Below are 18,142 nucleotides of genomic sequence, written 5' to 3'. Positions count from 1 at the left end.
CTTCATCCAACCTTGCCTTGAACACTTCCAGGGACAGGGCATCCACAGCTTCTCTGGGCAACCTGCTCCAGTGCCTCACCACCCTCAGAATAAAGAATTCCTTCCCAGTATCTAACCTAATCCTACTCTCAGTCTGAAGCCATTCCTCCTTGACCTGTCACTACGTGCTCTTGTAAATATCGCCCAGTCCTTATTTGCGTTTTTAGTAGTACCATCTCTGGATTCTTTGCATACCAGTCCCATTTGGCATTTTCAAGTATTTTCTTACAACAAAAAGCAAAAAACCCCACAAAGCAATGAAAGCATATCTACAAACACTACACAAAGACTGGATTCAAGCTCACAGACGTTTGCAAGAGGGCAAGATCTCTACAGCACACGTCCTGATTGAGCTAAAGGAGGTTTTCCTTATTTGCTAACAGCACAAATCCATGAGACAGTCAAGCTGTCAATTCATGCTTCATCCAGAAAAGCAATACATACATATAGTGAGCAGTTCAGTGTAAATACATTAACTCAGTTTTTCTTTAAACCATACATGTGTTTGGCAACCACATTAAGAAAAGCTATCAGTATTTTTTAAAAAAGACAAAAATTCCTGTGACTAAACTCATTTCCATGGAAAACACATATTTACAGCCATATTACAATTAGCCAAATCTATGGGGATTCCACTGGCAGGAATGGTAATCCTTGCTGAAAATAAATACATCTTTAGGTTTGATGGAAAAACCTGGACTTGTCAGCAGCACGAGAGGCAACTGTTTAAAAGAAAATTTGGCAAGTCCAGTGCCGTAAATCACAACTGAGTTCAAATAAAAAACTAGAGCTAATTTCACTAATTAATTTAAATTTATAACCTGATTCACTTTCTGACATAAATTTCTGTGATTCCATAAGGGTCCAGGAGTTGACAGTTGCATAATAATGTGAAACTAATGAGATTATCACTCTGGAGTCCTAAAGCTTGGTTATATGTGTTTCTTGGATGTCATTAGGCTGGTCTGTTTCTTTATTTTACCATATATAACATTCCATTTTCTCATCTGCATTTTATTTTTCTCTATTTTCTTGCCCATTACCTTTGTAGACAAAGACCAAAACTCCCTGTGAGTTTTATTAAAACACTGTCCCTGTAGAAAATAATCCCCCTATACTGGGCACACTATCCATATTAATTCTCTGGGCCAGATATCATGGCTGTTTAATTAAAATGGAAAAAATGCAGGCAGTCTAACTCTAGGCCTCTGAGATTTTGGCATCACAGCAGAAAAATTTCTAAGCAGCATCCTTATGATTGCATGTGTAACACCTGACATCCAGGTAAAAACCTGAGAGTTCAGTGCTGCACACAACCAGCAGTATCTCCAAGACTTGTGAATATTGAGGTCTATGTTCTCCAAAAAGTCTAATCAAATCCAGTAGCTGGATACCCATGAGAGACAAGAAAATTATGCACTGTTTCTCTGGTTGGAGTATTCTTTTTCTCAAAACCACTAACAGATGAGGCATACAGACGAGGTAATACAAAATAGTTAATATCAGGCATTCCAGAAAATCCCTTAGCAATAATAAATTGGCTACAAAGGTGCCACACAGTTCTGGAAGCAGTGACCATACCAAAAGAGCCATCAATTCTTCTATGACTTCCACATCTTACTATCACAACCACTTAAAGCAGAAAGTTGAGCCAAAACCTAAATCAGTATTTTCCTTCCTGTATCACTCAGTAATAACCTTCCACCCTTCTCACACTCCGATGAATAGTTTTAGTTTTCGTGGCTTCTCCACTATAAAGAGTAACTGCTTGAATCAATCCTTGTGGAAGCAGAATATGTTCTCTCTGTTTGCACTTCATACCTTGCTGTCATTGCCAATTTTTGGCTTGGAACTGCACCTCTTCACAGGTGGATAGGGAACACAAATGACTGCAAGATAAAAAGGGAACCAAGCACTTTGGTGCTTGTCCACATGCAGTCATCAAACCCTGCTGTGCCTTTCAAACCACTTGAATTCCAGCAAATGTGGGCCACTACAGTTCTGTGCGTCATATTATCTTTCAAATATTATGAAAAGAGAAAACAAAGCCTGCAGCTATCCTAAAAAGTGACCACCTTAACATCTTCCATCAATACTTGGCACAGATACAGCACAGACTGACCTCACTGAGTTTCCTCCAGTGATACAGAGTGCCTGATCAGGCAGGTCCAGACACCAGTAATAGATTTGCTACAAACAAAATCACCATGTTTAAAACCACCATTCAGTGACAGTGGTTGACTACTAAAAGGGAGCATGTTAAAAGACAGCAACTTCAGGCATGTCAAGAAGATTAGGAGACAAAACTAGAAGAAATTGTCACGACAGAAAGCTCTCTAAGAGGTATTTCTTTTATTTTAAAAGTAGTGGACTACCTATTTAATATGACAGTGTGAAAGAATAGAGTGTTCTGCTTATTTAAGTAGCTGAACTACATAATCATATACCTTAGGACAATTTTATCTTCCTCTTTGAAATTTGAAGACATGCAGATCTTCAACATAAACTAAAAACTTTTTATTTTGAATATATCACCAGCAGTAGAGTTCCTGAAGCAAGCAGACATTTTATTCCATTACAATGCTGCACAAATGGGAGTGGGAGTGTTGATCTGCAGAAAGGCTCTGCAGAGGGATCTGGATAGGCTGGATCTACAAGCCAACACAGCACTATGAGGTTCAACAAGACCAAGTGCCACATCCTGCACTTAGGTCACAACAACCCTGTGCAGGGCCACAGGCTGGGGGAGAAGCAGCTGGAAAGCTGCTTAGCAGAGAAAAACATGGGGATGCTGGGTGACAGTGGCTGACCATGAACCAGCGTGTGCTCAGGTGGCCAGGAAGGACGATGGCATCCTGGCCTGTATCAGCAATAGTGTGGCCAGCAGGACCAGGGCAGAGATTGTTTCCCCGTGCTTGGCACCGGTGAGGCTGCACTTCAAGTGCTGTGTCCAGTTCTGGGCACCTCAAGTCAAGAAGGACATTGGGGCACTGGAGTGCATTCAGAGAAGGGCAAAGAAATTGGTGAAGGGGCTGGAACACAACTCATGTGAGAAGCAACTGAGGGAGCTAGAGTTCTTTAGCCTGGAGAAAAGAGGCTCACTCTCTACAACCAGCCACAAGAAAGCTGTAGCCAGGTGGGGGTCAGCCTCTTCTTCCAGGCAACGAACAACAGGATAAGAGGACACAGTCTGAAGCTGCTCCAGGGTAGTTGTAGGTTGGACATGAGAAGGAATTTTTCAGAGAAAGGGATATTAGTCATTGGAATGGGCTGCCCAGGGAGGTGGTGGAATCACCATCCCTGGAGGTGTTTAAGGAGAGACTGGATGTAGCACTCAGTGCCATGGTCTAATTGATGTGGCGGGGTTTGGCCATAGCTTGGACTTGATGATCTCAGAGGTCTTTTCCAACCTAACTCATTCTGTGATATGAGTCACATAAAACATACCATGCCTTATGGCTTGCTCAAAACAGAGCCAACAGTTCTGCTATCACTGCTTTTGACCCAGGGCTACACAGGGGATAGTGAGGATATGCAGGAATACGCAACCAACATGAATGTTCATACTGAAAGGTGGTACGAATAAATCAAAGAAAGAACCTAACAAGTGGGCACCGTCTTAACCAGAAGAAATTATGAGATCTAGTTCTACACTGTCAAAACTAAAAAAAAAAAAAAAAAAAAAAAAAAAAAAAAAAAAAAAAAAGAATATCTGGTAGACAATCCTCCTCAGTGTGCAATCATAACAAATGCACTAATGAATTCTTGAATATTTTTGTGCTCTGAGAAACACTTCTATGATAGCAATAGCTTGGCTTGAGCCCTGTCTAGGACTGATGGATTTTTGCAGGCAAGTGTTTTGTAGCTGCAAATTCTTTTCTTCCACCTGTTAAGGATGTGTCACTGCAATAGCTGATTAAACAAATATAAATTGTCCCTAGAAAGTGATAATCCAGATCACTGTTTCCCCTTGTAAATCCTGTTTTGTCACCCATGCCTTTCTGTGTACTTGGATTTTAGATTCCTGCTCCAAGTCACACAGGCAGTCTGAATCAGAATCCAACTGGACAGAAGTTCAAAGCCACATTTCCTTTGTTTTGTTACGAAGAGAAAATGCAGACCAGAGGTGGCAAGCATGCAACATCATATTTGTCATCAAGTATGGGAGGCAAATGCTGGACAATGGATTAAAATGAACCATCCAACTGAATAACGTGGTTGTCAAAAAACAATGTCTCCAATACTTCTCCCAATTTACAGCATATTTTTTGTGACAGTCTTAGCTAAGTTTTCTCCATTTATAAGTAAATTTATATTCAATTGTCTATGACAACAATGTTAATGTTCCAAATAATTCTATGGAGTATATCTTTATGTAACAGTCCGGAGAAAAATGTCCACAGCTTTACAACCATTCCAAATATACAGTACAAATATTTTGGCAACTCAGTGCTCTTAGGACCTCAACAGGGAAAACCCTCAAGAGTATGGCTTTTGGTGACAGTGGGAGCTATAAAAGTTTGGGCATCATTTTGAATTCAAACCATATGATCAGTAAAATCCATGCTTGCTTCAACAGCTAAGAAGCTTTTCTGGATGTATATTTGGGTGATTTGTTCTTACTGCCAGCCATTGTTTTGGAAACCTTCCTAAAGGAACAAGTGGATGCTTTTTAGGTTTTTAGAGCTTCCAAGCTCCTATTTGACCTTTTTTTGTTGGGGTTTTTTTGTGGGTTTTTTTTTTTTTTTTTTTTTTTTTTTTTTTTTTTTTTTTTTGTAGTTCATATATGCCTGGAGCTGAAAAAGCCTTAGAAACCATCAAAATTGGTTACTGCCACCCATTCCTAAGAAGGGCCAAACCAAAATGTTAGCAACATAGGCGCTGTGTTCCTTGCCTTGTGCGTCATGCAGCTGCCCTGCCAGCCAGAACCATTTATAGTGCACCAAGACAATGCGGAAATTATCTCCTTCCTCCCTGCTCCAAATGCTGTAAGCTTGCTCATTACCATATATCCCACTGCTCAAAACAGATTTAAAGCTTGAAGAACACTGCTACAAACTCCTCTTTGTGCCAAGGCTTTGCCTGGATGTCTTCCCACCCTCCCTCCTAACAACTCTTAGGACCTGGGTGCCTCCTCCTCTCCTCCAAGCTATCTTTAACTTCATTTCACAAGGCAATTAAACTGCTGCAATGAGGTCATACATCCATCCCAGCACCTCTTCTGCTACAATTGTAACCCACTGCTTAAATTCAATGCAATTTGAATGAGAGGGTTAGAGTTTTGCATAATAAATGCTGCATATATATTCTGTGGAAAAGGTGGCCCAGATGAGATACCCTCCAGCAAGCACCCCAGCCCCTCTGCAGCAGATGGTACTACTCATGCTGCCTCTCCAGCAGCCTGATGTGCTACAGCTGCACAAAACAAAAATCTGTCCAAGGTGCACTGAGCTCCAGCCAGTTCTACAATGCAAATACCTTCCCAGAAGAGGTATCATTAAATTGCAAATAACTTTCTCTGTCCTGAATTGGACCAGCAAGTCAGACAGGACATTTTTCACAGGAAGAGATTTTCTAAAGAACTTAATAGAAACTGTCAGCATCTCTGCTTTCCACGTGAAGAACTCTGCTTAAAATTCCTTTTTTATTCCCCTGTAGGCAACCACTGGTTTTATTTTAGCTACAGAAAGCACGTACTTTCATAGGACTGTTTTTCATAGCCATTTGCTGTTTCCAAACCACTCTTTTCCTCAATGAGCTCAGTCCATATCCAAAGTAGGCATGGAGATGTGTGAGATGGCAGCATTTAGCACCCACCCTAGTACCAGCAGCAGACCCTTTCTTCATTCACGTTCTCTTAAGGAAATAAAACTTTACAAAAGGTTTCCATATTACTATTCCCTGGCACAACCACAGTGCTCTGGCACTGTACCAGAGCTTCTAACATTCTTCTGCTTGGTCTTTCCCTGTCCTGAAGAGATTTGGTATTCATTTCCATGGCCTTTCTACCCCTGGAGCAGTGAGGGGAATGGGCTGGAGATGACTCATAATTTTCTCCCTTTTTTCCCCCAGCCAACAGCACTGCTACATGTGTGGACTTCACAGCCTTGGGAATTGAAAGGCTTAAGAACAAAGCAGTGCTCATTTACGAAGGTCTTGAGGGGTGGTGGTCTTAGATGCTCTTCATAAGCAGTGAAGGAAAACCATATTCTCTGCCTACAGTCAAGCCCTATATATAAAAAGGGTTTCTCTTAAGACAAAAGGTAATTAAATGATAAGCTTTTGTGGTATGCTAACAGAAACACTTACTACAGTTGCTGGTTTTAACCTAATTTATCATCAGCCATTTGTGTGGTTGCATCACACTGTAGCAGGGACTACTTGCTCTTTAAATTGAAGTCTTTCAAAGTCCATCCTACTGAGACAAGAAGTTGACAACAGTTCTAAACACATCCATGTTTTTTGTGCATTTTCAAAGTGCTGTTGAAGGATAAATATGGATGCTCACTACTGAACCTGAACTAGATTACTTCTACTTCAATACCTAAATGAATTAACTCCCAAATGTCATAAGATTGTAATATATAAAGGCTGCAAAAGAACTAAGTTACCACATTGTAGAATTTTATTTCTTCTTGTTGCAGAACTATTTTTTTTTAATTCTGATTTTCATATTTGTTCTAAAGTATAGCACACAACAATGTTATCAGGAACTGGGCTTGACACTAACTTAGACTATTCCAGTTCACATGTATAGACTTTTGTAACAGAATTAGGGAGGGTAGTGTGAATGAGGTATGAATGGAAATGTGTGCACTACTTGAAGCAGCAGCAAAACAGAGCTGAGAACAGCAGCACACAAAGAATGAAGATGACTGAAAGAAAATTTAAAATGTCTCATTTACATCAAGATGAGCAGGCCTGAGCTCTGGTAAGGCCACAGCAAAGACACCTCTGGGACCAGGACCCTGCACCTTGAAAACAGCAACAATCCCTATCACAGCACTTCACCTGTACCACTCTTTATCCTATAGGCACAGCAGGAAGCCATATTACAACCTGAAGAAATTCAACATGAGGACATACAGACATGAAAAATTTATGGAGGCTAAAGTAAGAAATACCCTGAGGCAAAATAAGCATGCCAGCACAGCTGCTGGATCTTAAAGAAATAGAAGACCTGATAAAATCAAATCTATCACCACTGATAAAAAGCATTGAGGACTTGACAGCCAGGGCCCTTTTACCTTCAGTGTCACACATGAGCAACCCTGTTCAGACCATATGAACACAAACATCCTGATGCTTTCAATATTTAGGAATGAGACTGAATAATAAAATCAACTTTTTTGAACACTCTAACATAAATCCATCTCTGTGTTCCATAAGAACTTTCACTGAGTGCTGTCAAATCAATTTCCTATGTTGGATTGTGTCAAGTTGCCTCCTCTCAGCAGGAAGGTGGACAGGTGACTGTCCAGTACTGAGATACAGCATAATGCACATACAAATAAATTACACTTTTGGAAGTTCACAAAGACAGATGTGAACCAAACTCTTAGAACTCAGTTCTTGACATGCCCAAACATCAGCCTCAGCAGACCAGATCACTGCCATGAAAAAATACACCCCACAAACTTCCACAAATGCAGAGGTATGAGGGCTTGCCTAACACTCAGGTTACGTCTGAAGAGGAAGAAAACTATATTGTCAGTTTTCGTAGTTTTTCTCCTTAGAGAAAAAAATGGTTCCATGCGAATTTGAAGTAAACAGCAAATTGAATTACCGTGATGGTTTCTCATGAATTCATACTTGTTACCTGATCCTGATCCCACCTAAGTCAAAAGTAAAACTCCAGGAGCCTGAAAATGTAATTCTACTTGTCTCCTAGCTATTCTACTGCTTTTTCCAGTGCTACCACTTCGCTGATTTAACTGTGACTTAGACCAAAGAACAATCTCAAATTACCTTCAGTTTTACATTCACTTAAAAGAGATGAGTGCAGATTTGAAACAGATGACCTGAGATTTTTTTTGTTTTTTCTTTTCAGCCTCTTCGATTCTTCTTTAGAGACTTGGCACTGTGACACTTTTGGCTGAGGAAAGGAATGGTTCTGAACAGATGGATTGGTCAAGTGTCTGAGCAGACTGGATCAGAAAAACAGAGAATCAAGAAAGGAATCCATCTCAGCTGGAAATAGTAAGTAGTTTTATTCTTCATGAATCTTTAGCTGTGTGTGCTAAAGGTGTGTGTCACTTCTTCCCCTACCAAAAGATAGAGTGGTCTTTGTTAAACTATTCAAGATTACTTTTTTAATTAAATGGCTTTATGCTAAACCAAAAAAGAACTGATGTTATCAAAAAAAAGAGCATGTAAATGCCTTACACTGTTTGATAAGTCATCCTACACAACTCAGAATCATTTGAACCTATTTTCAAGCTGGTATTTCTTGATTACTTTGTGACTGCAATCTTTAAAAGTTACTGATTATTACTGTCTGGTTCAGATTGTCAGCAATTTTATTTTGCCAAGAAAAATACCATAAAACTACAGTTCCGATGTTTGCCCTGGTGTTGGTGTGCACCTGCACACCCTAAAAATTAGCTTTTTAATGCTCTAAATTTTGCAAAAGTCATCAAAAAGAAGTAAGTACTGCAGCACTTGAATAGCGGACAACAATTGCACAGGCCTGTTACAGGGAAGTCCTCTGCAGATCTTTTAGTATGAAAGGTATTGTGTTACATATATTACTATTCATAATTACTGTGATTAGTGGAATCATCTATTCCAAGAAGCCTGGATTCCTAAATCCAGGCAAGAGATGTTTCTCTGGACACATTCTCAGATTTCTGTATGAGAATGAGAGCTGCCCTTGGAAAAAGTAAAGGTTTCAATTTGGCTGGATAAATTAGGTTTGCATTGATTGTGTGTGGCATTTTCTTATACAAGATGCATTTTCTTGAGAATGAACCTTCATATATTCACTGCCCAGACAGTAACTTTTCCCACTTTCCAAAAAGAGAGAAGGGTCTGGATTATAGGAAAAAAAAAAAAAAATTCCTTGGCTGATAATTCTACACCAGAAGCTTTCCTAATATTTTTTAACTGTATTCATTTAACTGAATCTAATAGTATTTAAAGATACTACTTTAATAAAGTCTAATTTATTAAGGTATTTACTTAAACATTGAGAATTCCAGCTTGGGTCAAGAAGACTACTCCTTTGTTTTAACTTAAATGCCTGTTTTGATGCCCCAGTGAATCAGGCCTGAGTGATTTATGGCAAATGCAATGCCTTTTTGGAAAAGGATTTGTATCTTTTGCCAGAACCTAAAGACTGCTAAATAGTCTTAGGAGGTTGAACCAAGATGACTGCACTTCCTTACACATTTGATTATACTGGTATGAGATTATAGGTATTTTTCCCAAAATAAAAGAGGTAGCTGGATAGCCAAATTAGTAGAAAGCCTGGGGCAGCACATCTGCTCTTTCCTTCTGCTACTTAAGGCATAATGAACAGATGGAAATCTGAATTCCACCACTGACAGCCTTCATCTTGACTGTTAAAAGGCAGAGAAGTAATGAGCTTTCAGAAATGTCAAAAGGAGGTTGGAACAGGAATACTTAAAGCATTTCTGATAGATGAAATACACTCCAAATATTTGTACTGTTTAATCATTTATGAAACACACCTCTCCCTTTCCAAGTTCTTGATGGTGGTTTTAAGGCATTAAAGTATCTTATATACCTGCAACACAAATTACACTTGAAAGAAAAGAAACATATTGGAGGCCAGACTGAAAAAATGAAGAATATAGAATTTTAAGAAAAAGGATGCTGTTTTCAAAACACTATTTAGACAGCATACTGTTTGACTTGAGGAACTATGACTATTACAGTGGAATATTACAGAATCACAGAATGCCTGAGGCTGGCAGGCACCTCTGGAGATCATCTCACCACCCACCCACTCAAGCGGGGTGAGCAAAAGCAGGCTGGGCAGGACCACATCCAGACAGCTTTTGGGCTATCTGCAGGGACAGAGACTCCACAACTTCTCTGGGAAACCTGTGCCAATGCTCAGTCACCCTGACAGTAAAATGATTTTATTGTTACGATTCAGGACAGCTGAGTAACAATACGTAGAACTCCGATCTCTTCGGAGGGCATTATAGCAAAATTTATTGAAAGAGATTCTTTTTATATAGTGTTTCGGTACAATGAATAGGATTGGTCCTTTAGGGCACCACCTTTTTGTAAACATCTCTACCAGTAAACAAGTTGGAAAAACACCAGGTGCCAGGAGGAGATTATCTACAGGGATTGTTTATAGGGATTGTTTTGGGTTCCTCCTCACTATTTCCCAGGCCAGCTTTTCTTATGGGCTTCAAGTCGCTGCCTGGAGTCTAAGATCTATTTTCTGAGCACTGTAAATTCCCACATGGTTGTTTTAAATGCTAAAATTTCTCTTACATTTAGGCAAAATGTTTGTGTCTTATTTTCTATTGTCCTGTCATTGGGCACCACTTATAAACAGCTTGGCTCAGCCTACTTTAATCCCCGCCTTCCAATATTTCTACACGCCTATGAGCTGCTGTTTCACTGGAATAGTCAGCCCCAGCTCCCAGTCTCTCCTCACAAATGTAAATTTATAAACCAAGGATCAAAAGTGAAGGATGCTACTCTGGACTAAAAACCATGAATTAAAAAGCCATAGCTAATGGACATATGGTGTTGCTCAGCAACTATCATGGCCAAAAAGGTTAACATAACTAAGGGCTGAACAGATAAGGAATTATTAAGTATGGATAGAGCAATCTCACCTTTATATTTTCTATAGTATAAATAGCACTATAATGACCATTTCTGATGTCTGTAATTAAAGATTTAAATATCAAACCAAATTGATTCTAACCAAATGCCTCATTTAATGTAGAAGGCCAAACTAGTTTACAAAAATGTTTTCTGTCCTTATTAACTTGTAATACACTGAACATGACTAAAAAATGCTTAAATAACAGACCGCCAAACATTTAATTAAGTTGACATGCTCAGCACTCTGTGGGATGACTATAAGGGCTTACAGCGGTAGGTTTTGAATGGCTGTCTGAAAGAGATGAAGAAAAGTTGCACTGCAGATGTAACAGGGGAGCTATTCCACATTAATGGAGAAAAAACCCCAAATCCTCCCAAGCAAAAAATGAAAAAATAAAACGCAGCAGACCTGCATAACTAAAGAAGAGATGAGATAGAAGTAGCAATAAAGCTGTGCAGAACCACAAAAGAGCAAGAACTATTATCAGTATAGGAAAGCCAATAAAGACATTTTCTCCAGAGGAAGCGTGAGCACAGCGCATCAGAGGAAGAAGAGTTTGGCAGCAACATTTGGACCACCATGAACGAAACCCAGTTTCTATCAAAGGCCAGAAAGTACTGTAATCCACAAGGGAGATTATCCAAGACTATAAATGATTTGGAATCTATTCCAATAAAACATAAACACAGAGAAGAACTATGCCCAGGGATGGACACCAGAGTCATCCTACACACTGTAGCAAGATGGAGAACGCTGTTGGCTTCCTTGGAGAAGATGGCTTGGTTCTGTTTGAGTAGCATTGCTGGTGCCATTTAATTTTCCAGCTCAGTGCTACTTAGCAGAAATTAAATATCTATAAAAATAGGGAACATTTCCAGTACACATCACACGTAAGAGACCCCAAACCAGATAACATTACAAAAATGAGTGTAAGCATGTGTTCCACCAAACTCTTTAGGTCCTGGGAATGGTGACCTGCCATTCTGCAGACCACATTCTTCCTTCTTTCTGCCCTTCCCTGAGCAAACATACAAAATGTGAAAACCTGGACTATAGCTTCCATACCTTGCACGATTGTAGGAGTATCAGACACTCACTAAAGTTAGAAGCACCAGGCATTTTTGGGCCACAAGGTTACTATCCTGTATTAAAAAGCTTTTCCAATCAACTCTTCAAGTGAAACTGGAACTCAAGTCAAAAATACACATTTAATCTGCAGCAGTTGGCATCAGCAAGCTAAAGGAAATTATTATCTTTCCGAAGAAAACAAAATTTAATGTAAGTTCAGAAGGGCCTCACAGGCTTTACATAGTTGCTTTTAAGCACACTTCTCCTAGACTTGTGATGGCTGGCCTAAAACTGGAGCACTTCCACTCAATTATAGGATATTTTGCATCTCCCATAGCACACATGGTTTTCTGACCAGTCACATCAGTATTACAAAACCAAGTTATAACTGCTTGGTTGCTCAGTGATTTCACATGTGATGACTGATTTAAGTTGTTCTGGACTAGGAAAGGAGTAGTTCACACATTAAAAAAACCCCCAAAACTTTCTTAGATCAATGACCTCATAAAATCAGAACTAATCAGAAATTTTTAAATAAAAATGTGTCCTTAAGAAATTTGGTATTATGTAAAGGTAAGAAAGAAAACAAAACTAAGAGAATACTTTTCTTAAGTATTCAAGTAATTACTGTTTTGAAAATATTAACCAGAATTTAAGGGAAAATCACATTTTATTACTCCCAGCTAAACACATTTTTCTACTTGACTGATATGGTTTACCTAAGTTACAATGTTCAAAGCTCCACACAAAGAGTAAAGCTTCAGAGATTAACCAAAACTCCTTGAACGGCTCTTCAGTACTCCAAAAGTTGCCAGCACTATTAATACTTAAATGAAGTCAAGACTTCAGGTATTAACTTCAAAATCACTCCTAATTGGATTTTTACTGGGGAAAAATTGGAGGAATGTTTATGAACTTTGCCACAGAAGTGGAATACTCAAGCTCAATAAAATGGTATATTTATAAGGGTAACGTTTTTTCCAGAAGTCATCATAAAGAAGTAACAGCCGCTCTTGCTTTCATTGCAGAAACAGAGGCATTCTGGAATCCCGAGAGAAAGGGAAAGTATGAACATTGTATTTTACATTGAAAAACTGGCAACGCTTCCAGCTCACCTCCACTGGACGTATTATTACCGCCTGTGCTGGTGGCTACGGTTACTCTTTACCATCATGAATTTAACTTTCTTAAAAACTGCCTTTGAAGTAAGTTCAAACTTTTCAGTCCAAACTATCTCACTGGTAAATTTATATTCAAATATTTATTAAAAATGACTGGAAAAAAGGTTAATTGGAGACTAAATTAAGGTCCCAGAAGTGTTCCAACTCTCTTTTAACATTTTAAACAGGTGGTTAGAAGTTCTAAATGGCTCCTCCTCAATGTCTCCTCAAGTATTCGAGATCCTGGGGATTATGTCAGTGATCTCAAAAGAGCATTGTATAAAATTACAGCTCTTATAATCAGGGACTAAGTGAGAAAAGGAAGTAGCTGCATGCGCCTCAGAACTGTTTATAATCCTCTGCTAAGCCAAATACTACCTATCCTTTTCACGCAATTATTTACACTTTCCCCAGAGCACATCAGACGTGCACCAAATGGTCTCCCCACGTCTGTCACAGAGTGAAGGAAGAAATTAATGTTTAAGATATTATTTTGCATTATAGGGGCAGCATACTAAAATGCACTTTTTCTCTGGTTTTATTTCAGGATGTTTAGAACATAACACTGTATCTAAACCAGAATTCTTGGATAGGGCTGTGGCATATTGACTTTGCAGAATATACATGCATTTCAAATTAGCCGGCTCAGATACCACCTACGGTGGACTGCAAAAGTAGGATGTACCAAATAGTTCAAAGGAATTTTTTGTTGTTGTTGTTTTTCTAAATTCTATTACTAACCATATTATGTGCTTTTTGCATATAACTCACGCCTTGGATTTTTCAATATTAATTCAACAAAAATCTTTGTATATATTTTAGTGGACTTGTTAAATTGTTTTTTTGGAGATGAACTGTTGGACTTCCTATTGGATTCAAGCACTATTGAAGATACACTAAAACTAGACCCAGCTCACACTTTTTTAGAAGGATTTGAGGGAAGCATGAAGGAAAGTTTCATACTGATTCCAGATTCCCTTTTTGGTGTTTTTGTAAACATAAAAACTTTCTGTTAACTGTAATTACCGGTAAATTCTATGACTTCTATGATCCAAAGGAACTAATACATTTATGTATTCCAACGACTTCAGAGAATTGATAGGTATGTTCAGGTTATCTTGCCCAAAAAATCTTCAGTTACTTCAGTAAGTCCCTTGCCCATTATGTATTGATGAGAGAGCCATCTGCCTTTTAATATTAGTTAATGTTCCTTTTCATTAGCCAATAATCTGACTTTCAGTCTTTGTTGCCCAGTGAATATTGGAATGTACACATCCATAGTTAGAATTACTTGGTCTACTTGAGTACTCATTAATTGAGTGCATTATATTGAAGAATAGCACCTACTGAGAGGAGTTTACGAGTGGCAGTTAATGCAACTTTACTGTTTTCTGGGGTTATTCATTCACAAAACTATGGAGTTGGATTCTCCAGCCTCCTTAGACTACTCTGCATCCCAAAAACCCAAAAGCTTAAATCACAGAAGAAATCAAAGAACTTTGCTTGCAGAGATGAATCATCCTGTCACTTCTTGCCAGCCAGAAACTTAACTTCTGAGTAAAGAAAGAGTATTTAATAGGTTTTGTAGAAAAAAAAATATGTGCATGTGGGAAAAAAAGGCAAAGTATTCTACTCCTGTGCAATGTCTACACTATGCAATGAAGTGCATAACAAAGAAAATCAGAGGGGTATTGTCTTTCTGAGAATAAACAAGCTCAGCTTGTGCTTCCTAAGCAAGGCAATTATTATTACATATAATAAAGCAGAGCTTTTGATTTGTCTGTGTACTTCCTATGACTGCAAGTCTTCTGAAAGAGGTCTGATAATGTATTTATATTAATAGATTACATAATCTAAAAAGTGTAAAAGGTTAATTATGCTTATTCTATGTTAATAATATTGCCTATTTCTTTCAGCCACCTCTCTGAAAGCTACTTTCCCTGTCATCTAATACACATGACCTTTTTGAAGGCGATGTTCAGGTAATGCCAAGCACAGAATAACCACAAAAGCCCTGTGTGAGCCAACAGTCAAAATACTTAGTTTTTTGGAGAAAGGTAGGGAGGAACCAGAAGAAAGATATTACAATCATTTTTATTCCAGTCATTCAGAAGAAAATACATATATGTACAATCACTCTTCTGGGAAGAAATGCTTGCATAGGGAGAATTTTGATGAAGAAATGTGAGTTAATAGATTGAATGATGCCTCCAACTTGTACAGTATCAGACGAATATCTAAATGTGCATGTTCACATTCGCTGTGGCATATGAGGTGGCTCCAAAAATCCATCCCTCACTTGCTACTTGTAGTTCAGTGGATGCATACAGTCCATAAGGTACTGAATATAATCAGAATTTTGCTGTCAAATGATGTTCCTCTAATTTAAACTGTAATGTACTACTATCAAAGAATCTCATCTGGGTCCCCTGAATGAAAAAATTCTTGCTGATAATTTTTACTGTTACAGGAGATAGCTTAGAGCATGGCATCTATATTTCCCTTGGTCCTCAGTCTCCAAATTCCACCTTTGTGGGCCAAATTCCACCTCTGTGGGACAAAGATCTTGGTTTGAATAATGTTTTTATTTGCTGGTAGGCTGCAGTAGCTAAAAATATAAAGAGAGTCAGAATGATTATATCACAAGATTTGTTCATACTGGCAGGATCATCTGTATATTAAAATAATAAAAATAGAAAGTAAATAGCAAATGTCTCTACTCACTGCCAATAGAAAAAAAATGAAAACTGTTTCCTAACTCTGTATCATATTGAATCATGTGCTCAAGCAATGCAAAAGGTAATGCAAAAACCATTGCTTCCACTTCAACAAGCTATGAAAGACAGGCTGACAAAAAAATAAGTGTGGCACAAAGGAGAATAAGTGTTACACTTTGAAACTGCTTATTTACTTAATTGTACATTCCATTGCAACGTTCCATGTAATAGATGAAAAGGGTAAGCTAGTATAGAAGCGAACACCACGAAATATCTGAATGTTCATTTATCCCACAATTAGAGTACCTTATATTTTTATAATTAATTTTTGTGAGCTGCAATAATCAGCAAAAATTAAAATTTATGTTATTTACATTAATAAAAATGGTGAATTGTAAAATGTATTTTTCACAAGCTTTAGGAGAGCTGCCATCTGACCTAAATTACTTAATGAAAGGATGACCAACTGAAAATGGAGAGTGCTGTCAGTAGGGTATTGCACCACTACTGAACATCCTCCTTCAGGGTTCTGGAAGAAACTCCTCCAGGATTCAGGAAAATGTTTTCTTACACAGAAACCCAGCCAATTTCTTTTTGTTTTCATTTATCTCAGGGCTCTGACAGGCAACGATAAACTGAATTCAGCCAAAAATTAGGATCAGATGGTGAACCGAGATTAGTCCTACAAACTTCTCTCAATCTGACAAAGACAGCAGAAAAAAGTCTCGCCTCATTCTACATTTCTCCCCTATATGATTTAGGAAGCTTGATCATCTGGACCAAGACATTAGCTACTGTAGTCAGGGTATACTTTTTTGTTGTTGTTGAATTTATTCAGTTTCTCATTCAAATGTTCACAGGACATTGACACAGGGATGGATTTTTGGTCAGGAACCAAATGTCCATTACACTGTTTCCCTCCCCCACTTCCCTCAAAAAAGCCAGGAAAGATGTACAATAACTGTAGCTGTCTGCAAAGTCTCTTCCCTAGAGATGGGAATAATGAGCTCTTGGAAATGTTTAAAGTCTACTAAATAAGAAAAGCATCTAGCAATGATCTGGTAAAACAGTTTTAAAGCCATGAGAATCTACTCAGTATCTCCAGCACTATTATTTTTAACTGAAAAACTAGGACTACAGCCAATTTTATACTTCTGGAATTATTATTGTTTTATAAATTTATACATATATACACACATATGCATCTTTTAAAATGCCTACATTTCCTGGCATTCCATGTAGACAACTAGGGCTTCAAATCTTCACAAAATTCAGCTAAATAATCAAGTCCACACCCATCTCTAAGTATTTGAAGTAGAGATGTGTCCAAAATGCTTTCAGTTCCTTTCTTTGTTTGAGCCATTGAAAAGAAAAAAAAAAAAAAAAAAAAAAAAAGGCACATTAAGATTTTTAGAATTCATAAATATTATATAATTTCTGGGATAACAACTTGGAAGAGTGGTAAGAGACTGTCTCTAGGGATTCCTTCATGAACCCCTTGGTTGGGGGCAGGAATAGTGCTGTGAAAATAGTTAAAACATTTAAATACAGTGAAGGAAACAGCTTATGCAGTCTGAGTTGTTGTACAATGGCTATGACGTACGAGCTATTGCACAGCATAAAGAATAATAATCCCCCACAGACAAACACTATAAATAACAGCCCTGGATGTCCATTTGGCAACTTCCAGATGTTGTTTTTAATCCTTCATCACCAACAAAGGCTAGAAGCATCACAACAGCTACCCTGCACTAGCCACATGCCCAGAGGTGGGCTCTTGGATGTAGCACTCAGCACCTAAACTTTTCCAAGGCTTGGCTTGAGTCTCCAGCAAAAATCCTCAAATGCTTGTGAAGTCATGAGCAATAAATGCCATGACCTGAGCTCCAAAGGAATCTCTTCCCTGAAAGGATGTGACACTGTGGCTTTCATTCTCTCCTACAAAAATCTCCTCATCAGTTCTCAGCTTTCATATCTAGTCAAAAAAAAAATTCTATTGCCTATTTTTGTAGCTTCAAAATACTTTTAAAGAAAGAGTTTCTTAATACACCAATGATTTTAGATGCTGGAATCTCGCATTTCTCATGATCTTCTTGCAGTGTTTGCTTGGTAGAATTTGAACACAGATCTAGTAAGTTCTGCTGTACAGGACAGCCTTATCTTTATGCCAAGAAACAAACAACTTTTTCTCCCAGAAGTACGGGGTATGCCCTAAGCAGGAATATCTGGAACACACCAGATCTCTGAAAAAGCCAAGTTTTCAAACAAATCATAGAATCCATATTTACTTCACCATTGAGGTCTCCTCAGCAAACTGTACAATCCAAAATGAAAAATACGGA

The 18,142-nt window shown here is 38.3% G+C and overlaps 1 protein-coding gene across 3 annotated transcripts in view; it reads right to left on the bottom strand.

Moving 5' to 3' along the window:
• ME1 (malic enzyme 1) overlaps window positions 1-18,142 on the bottom strand; it is a 155,014-nt gene that overhangs the window by 37,409 nt on the left and 99,463 nt on the right. The gene's annotated exons all lie outside the window — the stretch shown is intronic.

The sequence above is a fragment of the Chamaea fasciata genome, unplaced genomic scaffold (assembly GCF_029207755.1).
Source record: "Chamaea fasciata isolate MVZ Bird 193981 ecotype frontalis unplaced genomic scaffold, bChaFas1.0.hap1 SCAF_3, whole genome shotgun sequence".
In the NCBI taxonomy this organism is placed as follows: domain Eukaryota; kingdom Metazoa; phylum Chordata; class Aves; order Passeriformes; family Sylviidae; genus Chamaea; species Chamaea fasciata.
The sequence above is the reverse complement of the archived record's forward strand: the minus strand, read 5'-3'. Positions and strand labels throughout refer to the sequence as shown.